Source organism: Nicotiana tomentosiformis, chromosome 5 (assembly GCF_000390325.3).
Source record: "Nicotiana tomentosiformis chromosome 5, ASM39032v3, whole genome shotgun sequence".
Lineage (NCBI taxonomy): Eukaryota > Viridiplantae > Streptophyta > Magnoliopsida > Solanales > Solanaceae > Nicotiana > Nicotiana tomentosiformis.
The window spans coordinates 57,183,715-57,196,797 of record NC_090816.1 but is presented as its reverse complement, the minus strand read 5'-3'; positions in this window follow the sequence as shown (position 1 = coordinate 57,196,797).

Genomic DNA, 13,083 nt, shown 5'->3' with positions numbered 1-13,083 from the left:
GGATAAATATTTACCTTAGTATAACTCCCTCCCCTAGTTAAAAAAAAAGAGAGAATGTTAGGCATCGCGAAGAGCCATTGGATGGAGCAAGGGGAGCTAAAGTAATATCAACAGGAGAATAAGAAGAGAGTACAGGAAGTATCATAAGTAAGATGTGATAAATGGGTAATGATAGTAAATAAAAATATGACATGATTACAGAGGATAAAGCTAAGTGAATGAAAAGACAAGAGGTGATAGGCCTTGAGAAAATAAAAGAGTAAAAGCCATAATCATAGATAACCAAGGCTATGCAATAAGTTATATCAATAGTCATAAGTTCAACAAAGTATCGAGCAAAGAACTTTAGTACACCTATAGATTCCTAGAGGGACAACTTGTCATAGTTCTGTATATGTTCTCGAGGTATACCCGGGGCCTTATTGCTGGCACTATCATAACACTCTTTTGTATTTTTTAGAAGCTCCGTAGACACTATGTGGGTTGTACATGGGTGCTAGAAAAGTCAAAGAAGTTATGTTGTGTTTTGACCACTTGTTCAACTCAAACTATAAGAATAAGGGTATTTTGAGACTTAAAAGTGAAGTAACTAATGAAATGATTTACTATTGTGTACATGATCTCCCTACTATCTAATTAACGAAATTATGTCATCTCTTGATCATGGGTGCATTGGGTAGAAAGCGTCTAACAGGCTTGCTTGACCGGGTTCACTTGGTTGGGCGCCAGTCGCGCTTTCCGAGTAGAGAGATATTCACATTTTTGCAATACCGCGCAAGCAGCTCCCAATGGGACCCACTTAGGCAGTCGCCAACTCTTGAACATTTTAAAGGGGTTAGACGGATCCCTTTTGGTCATTTTCGACCAAGTATAGTTACCGAACTCTCTCAACACTTCCCTAACAGTTCTCCAAGGTTCCAATTCGAGTGCAAGGTGGTTTTACGTAAACCTAGCCTCAAAAGATAGCCTAAGTGAAAAAGAGCGTCTCTATGGTGTTATGATGTATTTAAGGGTGCTTGTAAGCTAAGGGAAGTTTTGGTTCGAATTTTTTACGATTATTTAAGGTATTTATAGCACCCAATTTCTTGGGCTTAAGCTTATCTATGTGTTGGTTAAGTTTTTTGGATGAAGAATTACAAGATAGAACTTGAAGTTGTATTATAAGTTGTTGTCTCTTATTGGACTACTTTGGAGTTGTGTATATGACTTCATATGGCTGGAAATCATGGGAAATAGCTTGGTTATAATGTTCTTTTTTTTGTTACACTTGTCAATATCTTGAGTATGTTGATGATGTTATAATTAGGAGAAGAAGCAACCACACAATACCTAGAAGTTGTCCATGTTGTTGTTATATATTGTTGGTTTGTTTGATGTTATTTTTATGATAAATATGAGGTCGGAATGTCATGTCAGTATATATGTTTATATTTTGGACTTGTTGATGGTGTTGTAAGTACGGGGGACATCGTAATAAGAGTTGGGGTTTGGTTTTAACCCAAGCTTGTCACTCGTCGTGCTAAATAGTAGTTTCGTTGGGGACACTTATGCACTTATTATTGTGTAGATTGATTGGTGTTATTGGGCTATTGGGTTTGTTGTGGTGCTGAAGGTATATAGTTGAAGGTTGTATGTGTTCTTGTTATTTTGATGGACTTGGGGAAATCAATGAAAACATGGGAGATGATGTCCGTTTTAATATAAAATAAGCTTGTCATTCGTTGTACGATAGTTCCAGCATTCAAAGCTTAATGATACTATTATTATCATTGTTGTAGATTAAAGTGCGACGCGACGATTTCAACGTGGTCATTGGATAGAATGTGATAAGGTATGTTAAGGCTATCCTTTCTTCTCCTTTGGCATGATCCATATGATACAAAGGAAACGAGCAAAATGCAGAACTTTCATAAATGACTCTATTCTTAGAAGTACTAGGGGTGTTTATGTTCTTGATTCCCCATGTGCCCTATTATTATATTGTCTGTTCATGGGTCTCAGAAAATACGTAAGTTAATAAAGTTTATTTCATGATATTAACCGAAGGCATATTGATCTTATGACATTCCGAGAGATCTTATCGACTTACTTCCTTATGCATTGCATTTATTTATACATGTACATTGACCCATGACCATATGGCTTTATATGCGTGTATATTACATGTATATGGGTTATGGGAAAAGGTTACGGCGTTATATACACACCACCACAAGATCAAGTAGTATACGTTGACGAATTCGCCCACTTAGGACGATATGAAATGATGGGATGCCCTCAGAGGCTTGAGGATTTTATGTACGTATATATTTATGCATGATATGACATTTATAATCATATATACGACACTATAAAGGTTTCATGATTCACTGAGCTATTTAGACTTACAGGTTGAGTCCTTTACTCAATGTTTCTTTCATGTCTTTTATATACTGCTTCTCATGCCTTACATACTCGGTACTTTATTTGTTATGACGTCCCTTTTTCCTAGGGATGCTACGTTTCATGCCTGCAGGTATCGATAGATAGGCTGACAGTCCTCCTAGTGGGCTATCAACTCAGCGAAAGGTGTTGGTGCACTCCGCTTGCTCTGGAGTTACCTATTTGGTCAGTATGTTTTGGACATGTATTGGTTGGTATTGCGGGGCCCTGTGCTGACCTTTATGACATTTATGTACTCTTAGAGGCTTGTAGATAGATGCCATGTATATGGATAATTATATGGCCTTGTCGGCTTATGTTACTAGTATACAAATGATCATTTCGGCCTAATAGGCCCGTATGTCATATATATAAGTTTGTATTTCATGTTAGGTCATCTTATGTCGAGTATTCCCTTATGTTTTATTCTTGTTATCTCATGAAGGCCTTTTCGGCTAATTTACCCATGATTGTATGATAATAAAAATACGTTACATTGGTACTCGGTTGAGTAAGGTACCGCGTGACTGTCGCGGCCTTTCAGTTTGGGTCGTGACAATCAAGCAACACTTGCAATTTCTCCTTTATCTCCTTTAACTCTGCTGGGGCCATATGATATGGTAGAATAGAAATAGCCTGAGTGACCGACAACTAGTCAGTACCAAAATAGATATCCCTATAGGGCGGCATGCCCGGAAGATCCGCTAGAAATACATCTTAGAAGTCTCTCACTTCCGGAACTGACTCAACGGTAGGATTATCAACACTAACATCTCTCACAAAGGCTAGATAAGAATCACACCCCTTCTCAACCACCCCTTGAGCCTTTAGAAATGATACAACCCTGCTAGGAACATAATTCAATGCATCCCTCCACTCTAACCAAGGCAAACCTAACATAGCCAACATTACAAGACTTGGCATGATGATCCAGAATAGCATGATAGGACGACAACCAGTCCATGCCCAAGATAACATCAAAGTCTACCATACTATGCAACAATAGATCAACTCTGGTCTTAAAACCACCAATAACAACTAAACACGATCAATACAAGTGGTCAACAACAATAGAAACTCCCACAGGTGTGGACACATAAATATGGGAACTCAAAGAATCACAAGATATATCAAAATACGGAGAAAAGTAAGATGACACATATGAATAAGTGGATGAAAAATCAAATAAGATTGATGCATCTCTAAGTAAAACCGGAACTATACTTGTAATGACTGTGTCTAAAGCAACTGCCTCCGTCCTACCCAAAAAATCATAGAATCTGGCCTGGCCTCCCCCTCTAGGGTGACCTCTACCCGCCCATCCCCCACCCTTAGCTGGCTGTACGGGTGGAGCGGTAACTGGGGCAACAACCTTGGCCTGAGAAATCAGCGGACCTGACTGAATATGTTGAGCCTGAGTAGTATATGGAGGTGCATCCCTCCTGAGTCTGGGGCAGTCTATAACTATATGACGGGTATCACTACACTCAAAGCATTCTCTCGGTGGGAATGGCTGCTGGGACTGGTTCGGGCATAGTCTACTCGATTGACAGCAAAAGGGACCCTGTGCAGGAGGTGCACTAGAAAGTGGCTGAGCAAAGTGTGCAACCTGAGACCTCAGAACAACCGGAGCACCACTAGAAGCTGGAAGTGCTGAGTGAACTGAATGTCTCACATAGCTCTACCATGATAGGCTGTAGGTGCAGCATTGTTGAAGGTGGTGAAAGCAACCCCACTCATCGCCACAATACGCATGGTGCGAAGAATATTGTGGAACTTCTCTATAAAACCATCTACATCCTCTAAAGATAAACCATTAAAAGTAGGAGGTGCATACTTCTTGAACCTCTCAAGACTAAGCTCCTTCTCCTCAGATGTTGCCGCCCTAACCTCATGCTGAATCGGAGCAACAGGCTATACTAGTATAACCTCGGGGGCCTAATAAACATGGACCCGCTACATTGGAGTACGGCTCGTAAGAGTTTGAGCTCCTTCCCCCAACCTGAGATATCGCCGGTGCATGTGGAATCAACCCCACCCGATCTAAGGTACCGAACATGCTCAAGAACTGTGCGAGGGTCTCCTGAAGTGCAGGGGTGGAAACATGCACCTCATGTGCCTGTCCCCTAACTGGAGCTACTGGTGGCTCCTCTATCGCAGCTCGAGTAGGTGCTCAAGCTGCACCACGTGCCCCTCCTTGGCACCTACCTCGGCCCCAGCCTCTGACTGCTCTAGCAGGGGGCACGGGTGTCTGATCGTCAGATCCAGCAGTGTGTTTCCTCACTATTTGTGAGAGAATAGAAAGACAATGATTCAAAATTTCGAAGTAAACACTTCGCACAATAAGGAATCAAAGAAGTGAAGTTTCCTAACAGTTCGGTAGCCTCTCGAAGATAAGTACAGAAGTCTCCCTACCGATCTGCAAGACTTTACTAAACCTGATTATGAATCGTAACACCTATGAACATAGAGCTCTGATACCAACTTGTCACATCCCTAATTTCCTGTCATGCCCCAACATCGGGGAGCACGACTGGCACTCAACCGAGATACCCTGGTTAAGAAATCCTACTTTATGCTTTCTACTCGAGCTTACCCACGAATAAAGCGAAGATATGTACCATTCATTATACAATTAGAGAATTCCATGGACGTTACCGATTTCATTAATAATAGCTACTTCATTTATAATTCCCAAAATACATTACAGATTCATAGTTTGAAGTGGAACATGTGATACAAATACAGCATTTCTAGTTTGACTTTCACAACACCAATTTACAATCCACACTATGTCTATAGAGCCTCTAACGAATACACAAGAGTACTATATTAGTGCCGGCAACAAGGCCCCGACTATACCTCAAAACATTATACATAAGGAACAAAAAGATACAAGACCGTGAAATGAAGTGAGGCTCACCAAGTCAGCTGGGAAGAGGGTGTACCGATATCATTGGTCGATGTCGCCTGCTGTGGAACCACTTGCATCCATTAAAGATTCAGTGCCCTCGACAAAAGGGACATTAGTACATATGGAATATTACTAGTATTTTAGACTAAACACCATCTTGATAAATCGAGAAACTGTACAGGGAGAAATAACATAGTATCAATAAGAACTCCAAACAATATATAAGCATCAAGTAAATATAAGGATAAATTTTCAATTAAATAACAATGTTTTAGGTTGGTAGATCTTTAGTACCGATATACCACCAAGTTATTAGCACGGAGTCAAATCACGGGCCCGATCGGCTATGCCGTCTCACCCAAATACATCCAATCACAACTCCACCATTTGAGCGTCATGGTGTCCGATCTTAGCCCGATCAGCTAAGCCGTCTCACCACAATGTCTTGTGGGTCGACATCACTTTCCGCTAGCAATCATCTTATCCCAATTACGAGGAATAATCTCAACATATCAATCTCATCCCATTTAAGGGGAATAGTCGCAACACATCAATGCGGGGATTTACCCCTGAATCACTCCTACATGGCACGTGTATCTTCGGGGTTATGTTATTTCAACCTACCCTTCCTCGGTTACTAATCGATACTTTCAAAACATTTATTATAAAAAAACCAAAAGCAATTATAGCTTATTTCATTTTCTTTCACTCGTCTTTTCATTTCATTGGCACTAGTGGCCACAAGTGTAATTTTGTTCTTGGAACTTCGGTTGTATCCTTCAGACATCATCGTGAATTATCAACAATAGGATATTTCCAATCAAGACTTTAAGTTTACATATGAGCAATAAGAGTCTTAAGTACATTGAGTTTTCTTCCATAATTTAGCATAATAATTTTCAATTAAAACATGATTGAAATCATAATATTCTGACACATTGGTCACGTTTGAATACATTCCCGAAGGACAACACAATATGATAGGAGCACTTGGCACATTGTTTTAGTATATATCTTTCAACACAAGCTTATTCGGAATAGTCACATTTATAAGGAATAACCCGGAAGACGAGAAATAAGAGCTTGGCCCATCATACTTGAAACTTACGAGAACCTCGTGGGATTCGAATCTAAGACAGATATTTAGCCAAAATACCTTGATTGAGCTTTCCTTATATTACTACAATGTTCCGGTAATCCTAGCAACTTTAATCTATCAGAGAGACAACAAAATCGAACCATAATTAGGAAGAGGTTCATGGGTTCAACCCATTTAAGCATTTCATCAAACACTATGTGTGCAAATTTAACTACAAGGTTCTTCTACAAGATCTTCTTCACCCAACAAACAATTCAACACCAATCGTTTACCCATATTAGTTCAATCACCTCCCCACCAACCTTATTAGTACATGCATGCATCAATAACAACTCCCATACCCAAGAATCACACTCCCCATTACCCAACTTCTGCCCAAACACGAACTGGAGACTAGGGTATGGAACCTTACCTCTTAGATGAAGACCTTTGTAAGGCCCCGTAAAATTTCACAAAGGAAAATAATGTTTCATGGTGCTCGGACGTTTTGGGTCGAACAATGCATTGAGGAGTAAAGGAAAATTTTTTGCAGAGAAATGCATTTCTGCAGTCCATTATGTGACCGTAGAATGACTCTTTGGGCCGCATAATGGCCATAGAGTGGGGCAGGTATTGGCTGGGTTGGATGCTATTCTGCGATCGACTATGAGACATCAAAATTGTTTTGCGGTTCATTAGGCGACCGCAGAACAGGTCTGTGGGCCGCATAGTGACCGCAGACCCAGTCATTTTTTTTTTCAGTTTTTGGCACCAAATTGTGTAGCCAATATACGGACCGCATATCCATTCTGCGGTCGCATATGCGACCGCATACCCTATTCCAGAGCTTCATTTTGGGTTTTTATAACCCGACCCTACTTCGATGAAATAGACACAACAGACCATTTTTGAGCACATTCCTACACCATGTGTTATCAAAGGGTGTAGAAAGATTGTAAGCTAAACAAATGGTAAAGAGTGGGTTGTGGGGTGATGGAATCATCCATAAAAGGACCTTGAAACCTTAATGCACAGCTAGTGTTTGATAAAATGCTCAAATGAGCTAGAGCCATGATCATCCTCCTAATTGTTTGTTCCATTTGTTATATTTCTAAAATAGATTCAAGTTGCTAAGAATTCCGGGACATTTTAGAGTTTAAGGAAGCTAAATTGAGCTATCTTGGCTAAACTCTCCTTTAAGAATTGAAACCCCAATATCCTTGTAAGTTCCAAGATATTTATTACAAGTTGAGTATTTCGAATAAGTTTTGTGACAAAGATATATGTTTAATTTGTGTTTCAAATGCTCTCATGATATTGTATTATAAATTGAGGATTTGTTCCAAACTTTGGATTGTGTATCTATGTGTTATGATTTCAAGTTATGATTTCTGTGGAAAACTATTATGAAAAATTTTGTAGAGATTGTGATTGGGGTTACACCTCCACCCACGTATATTGGGGTGAGGCAGCAGGGCCCCTTTGTGTATGATTTTAGAATTGTTATTTCACCACCACCCATATATATATACTGGGGTGAGGTGGCATGGCCGCTTTATGTAGGTATTGGTATCGTTGATGCATTTCCACCTACATATATTGGTGAGGCGGCGGGGCCGCTTTGTGTGTAAATGGGTATTGTGTTTACACCTCCACTCACATACATTGGGGTGAGGTGGCAGGGCCACTTGAGTAGAGTTTTGGTATTGTGCTTACACCTCCACGAGCAAACACTGGGGTGAGGCGGCGGGGCCGCTTTGTGTGGAAATGGTTACAGAGGATCTCATCTTGAATTCTATAAATGTTAATGACAACTCTTGATAAGCTTGCTTTGGTTTAAACGACTATCGATGCTATTCTATTGTCGCCTTGATTCATCATATTCATACTGTATATTCGAGTACTTAAATTGGTGTTTGGTTTTCATACTAGTACTATTCGACATGTACTAACATCCCTTTTGCCGGGGGCGCTACATCTTTAAAGGATTTAGGTGGTTCCACAGTGTAGGATATTGACCAGTGATAGCAGTGCTCATTCTTCCCAGCTGACTTGGTGAGCCCCATCTCATTTCGGGGTTGTGCATCTTTTGTTTCGTATGTGTTTTGAGGTATAGCCGGAGCCTTATTTCCGGCACTATCATTGTATTCTTTGGTATTTTTAGAGGCTACGTAGACTAAGTGTGGGTTATACATGTGTGTTGGGATTGTTAAATAAGTTGTGTTATGAATAAATCACTCGTGCCACTTTGAACTATGAAGGGGTGTGTGTGTTTTGAGAATTATTAAATGAGGTAACTAATGAAATAATTTAGTACGGTGTACATGATCTCCCTACTATCTAATTAATGAAAATATGTATTATCCTTATTCAAGGATGAATTTGGGTAGAAGAAAATCTAATAGGCTTGCTCGGCCGGGTTCACTCGGTTGAGCGCCGGTCGCGCTCCCTGAGTTTGGGGCATGACAAACTTGGTATTAGAGCCTAAAATTTTAAAGTATCCTTGGATGTCTCGTTGCTGTGTCTAGTAGAGTCCTTCTTATCGCTGTGTTGTCGACCACATCTATAATTAGGATGCTACTTGGGCATTTAGGAATAGTACCCTTCTTTTTTGTTCTCGATCATGCGATAAAGCTGATTGTAAGATTGTTCCTCCTTTAACTCGTGCGTTGCACTGATCTTTAGTACATGGCACCTAAGAAGAAGGCAAGAACTAGCCAAAGAGCCAATGTCACCCCGAGAGTGGCAGTTGATCCTATATTTGATGATGCGGGTGAGCACCCGAGGGGTGAGGATATTCCCCCAGTTACTACACTGCCTGATTCTACCACAGCTGATCAGACCGCAAATATCCCTACACTTATTGAAGGTGCAATGGTTCCTCCAACTGATATTCCAGTTCCAACTCCAGCGCCAACTTCCAATTCTGGTGTTTCTGATGTTGATCTTAGGGGAGCCATACAGATGTTGGCACAGATAGTGGCTTCTCAGGCCCACAGATCGAGTGTTGGGCCTACTTCTTCTAGTAAGCCAGGGGAATCTGCTAGTTTCAGGGTGAACAAGTTTCTTCAGTTAGATCCTCCAGTATTTACGGGTACTAATCCCGAGGAGTACCCTCAAGACGTTGTTGATGAGATGCACAAGACTCTCTGGGTTATGCATGCTACAGAGACGGAGGAAGTGGAGTTTGCCTCCTACCGCCTGAAAGGGGTGGCCTATTCTTGGTTTGAGTTGTGGTAGGAATCCTGCAAGGAGGGAAGCCCTCCGGCAAGGTGGGGTGAGTTCACAGATGCCTTTATGGATCATTTCTTGCCTGCCGAAGCTAAGGAAGCCCGTGCCGCAGAGTTTGAAAGCCTAAAGCAGGGTAGTTAGTATGAATGTGTGGGAGTACCATATGGAGTTTGCGCTCCTATCCAAGTATGCTATTCACATGTTGCCCACTATGGAGGCTAGAGTGCGTCGGTTTGTATAGGGCCTTAGCCCTTGGTTACTAATGAGGCCTCTACAGCTGCCTTGAATTCCGATATGAACTATGGTAAGATGGTGGCATGGCTCCCATGCCCTAAGTGTGGGAGGATGCACTTTGGGGCTTGCTTCATGTACCTACCTATATGTTATGGGTGAGGTGTGAGGGGTCACATTCAGAGGGATTGGCACTCGTCCCGCCGAAATATGGGCAGAGGTGCAGCGCAACTAGCTAATTCTGCAGCTACTACATCCACAACACCTCCAGCTTGAGGCACCCCAGCAACCGCAGGGCATGGTGCAGCTAGGAGTGGTGCACAAAACTCGAGAGGAACCAACCGATTTTATGCTATGCGGAGGTGTCAGGATTCAGAGGCTTCTCCAGATGTTTTCATAGGTATATTGTCTATCCAATACCATGATGTACATTCTGTTATTGATCCCGGTTCCACTTGGTCATTTGTCACTCCTTATGTTGCTATGGAATTTGGGATAGAACTGGAACAGCTTCATGAGTTGTTCTCTCTCTCTACTCCGATTGGCGAGGCTATTTTGGACGCGCGGATTTATAGGGAATGTGTTAGCACGTTGCATGGTCGGGACATCGTGGCCAATCCTATTGGATTGAGAATGGTCGATTTTGATGTGATAATGGGGATGGATTGGCTTTATTCATGTTTTGCTAAGCTTGATTACCGAACCAAGACAGTTAGGTTTGAGCTTCCAAATGAGCCAGTTATTGAGTGGAAGAGGGATGATGTGGTACCGAAGGGTAGGTTTATATATTACCTTAAGGCCACAAAAATGATCAACAAGGGATGTATTTACCATTTGGTCTGGGTTACAGATACCGATGCTGAGGCACCTACACTTGAGCCCGTTCCTGTTGTGAATGAATTTCCGGTAGTCTTTCCGGATGAATCTCTGGGATCCCACCAGATAGGGAAGTTGATTTTGGGATTGATGTGATACCAGACATGCATCCTATATCTCATTCCACCCTACAGAATGGCACCGACGAAATTGAAGGAGCTAAAGGAATAATTGAGAGATTTGTTAGAAAAGGGTTTTATCCGGCCGAGTGTGTCGCCTTGGGGCGCACCGGTCCTTTTTGTAAGAAAGAAAGATGGGTCACTGAGAATGTGTATTGACTATCGGTAGGTTATCAAAGTTACAATCAAGAATACGTACCCAGTACCAAGGATATATGACTTGTTTGACCAATTGCAGGGTGCTAGGTATTTCTCCAAGATCGATTTAAGATCCGGATATCACCAATTGAAGATCAGGAAGAACGATGTTCCAAAAACAGCTTTTAGAAACCCGATATGGGGACTTTGAATTTTTGGTAATGTCTTTTGGGCTAGCAAATGCCCCGGCAGCTTTCATGGATCTTATGAATCGAGTCTTCAAGCCTTTTCTTGATTCTTTTGTGATAGTGTTTATTGACGATATCCTTATATATTCACACAATCGTGAGGACCATGTCGATCATCTTAGGGCAATTTTGTAGACTCTTCATCAACATCAATTGTACGCAAAATTTTCAAAATGTGAATTTTGGCTCGAGTCTGTCACATTCTTGGGTCGTGTTGTCTCAAGAAGAAGGAATTAAGGTTGACCCTCAAAATATTGCAGCGGTGAAGAATTGGCCTAGACCTATAACACCAACCGAGATTCGCAGTTTCTTGGGCTTAGCAGGGTATTACAAGAAGTTTGTGTAGGGGTTCTCTACTCTTGCCTTTCCGTTGACTAAATTGACTCAGAAGGGAGTTAAGTTCCAATGGTCAGATGCTTGTGAAAGGAGCTTCCAGGAGTTGAAATCGAGATTAACGACGACACCTGTGTTAACCTTACTAGAGGGTGCGGATGGATTTGTGGTATATTGTGATGCTTCAAGAATTGAGCTTGGGTGTGTATTAATGTAACATGGCAAGGTGATAGGTTATGCTTCTAGGCAACTCAAGAATCATGAAAAGAATTATCCAACACATGACTTGGAACTTGCGGCGGTGGTTTTGCATTGAAAATTTGGCGTCATTATTTGTATGGGGTTTATGTGGATGTATTCACAGACCACAAGAGTCTTCAATATATTTTCAAACAGAAGGAGCCGAATCTGAGGCAGAGAAGATGGCTTGAGTTACTCATGGATTACGACATCAATATTCTATATCACCCGAGGAAAGTCAATGTTGTCGCGGATGCTCTTAGCCGGAAATCTATGGGTAGTTTGGCTCACTTATAGGCATATCAAAGGCCATTGGCCAAGGAAGTTCATCGATTGGCTAGCTTGGGAGTTCGTCTTGCGAACTCTAGTGAAGGAGGGGTAATTGTGCAAAATAGGGCTGAATCATCACTTGTTGTGGAAGTCAAAGAGAAGCAATAAGACGACCCATTTTTGGTGCAATTGAAGGAGGGGATTCATAAACACAAGACCATGGCCTTTTATCTTACCATGGGTGATGGTACACTAAGGTACCCGGGGCGTCTATGTGTTCTAAATGTAGATGGTCTTCGGGAGAGAATCATGACCGAGGCTCACACTTCTAGGTATTTCGTGCACCCAAATTCTACAAAAATGTATCATGATCTTAAGGAAGTCTTTTGGTGGAATGATATGAAGAGAAATGTAGCGAACTTTGGGGTGAAGTGTCCAAATTGTCAACAAGTGAAAACCGAACACCAACGGCCTGGTGGGTTGGCACAAAACGTAAAAATTCCAATGTGGAAGTGGGAAATGATTAATATGGACTTTGTGGTAGGAGTACCCCACACTCTATGCAATTTTGACTCAATTTGGGTGGTTGTGGATCGACTCACGAAATTAGCACACTTTTTGCCGGTTAAGGCAACCGACACAGCAGAAGAATATGCTTAGTTGTATATCAAAGAAATAGTCAGGTTGCATGGCGCTCTAGTTTCCATCATATCTGATCGGGCAAAACAATTCACTGCTAATTTTTGGAAGAAATTTCAGCATGGTTTGGGTACTTAGGTGAATCTTAGTATAGCCTTTCACCCGCAGACAGACGGGCAGGCAGAGTAGACTATTCAGACGCTCTAGGATATGTTGCGTGCTTGTGTTCTTGACTTCAAGGGTAGCTGGGATGATCATCTTCCACTCATAGAATTTGCTTACAACAACAGCTATTATGCTAGCATTCAGATGTCACTGTTCGAGGCTTTATATGGAAGGAGAAGT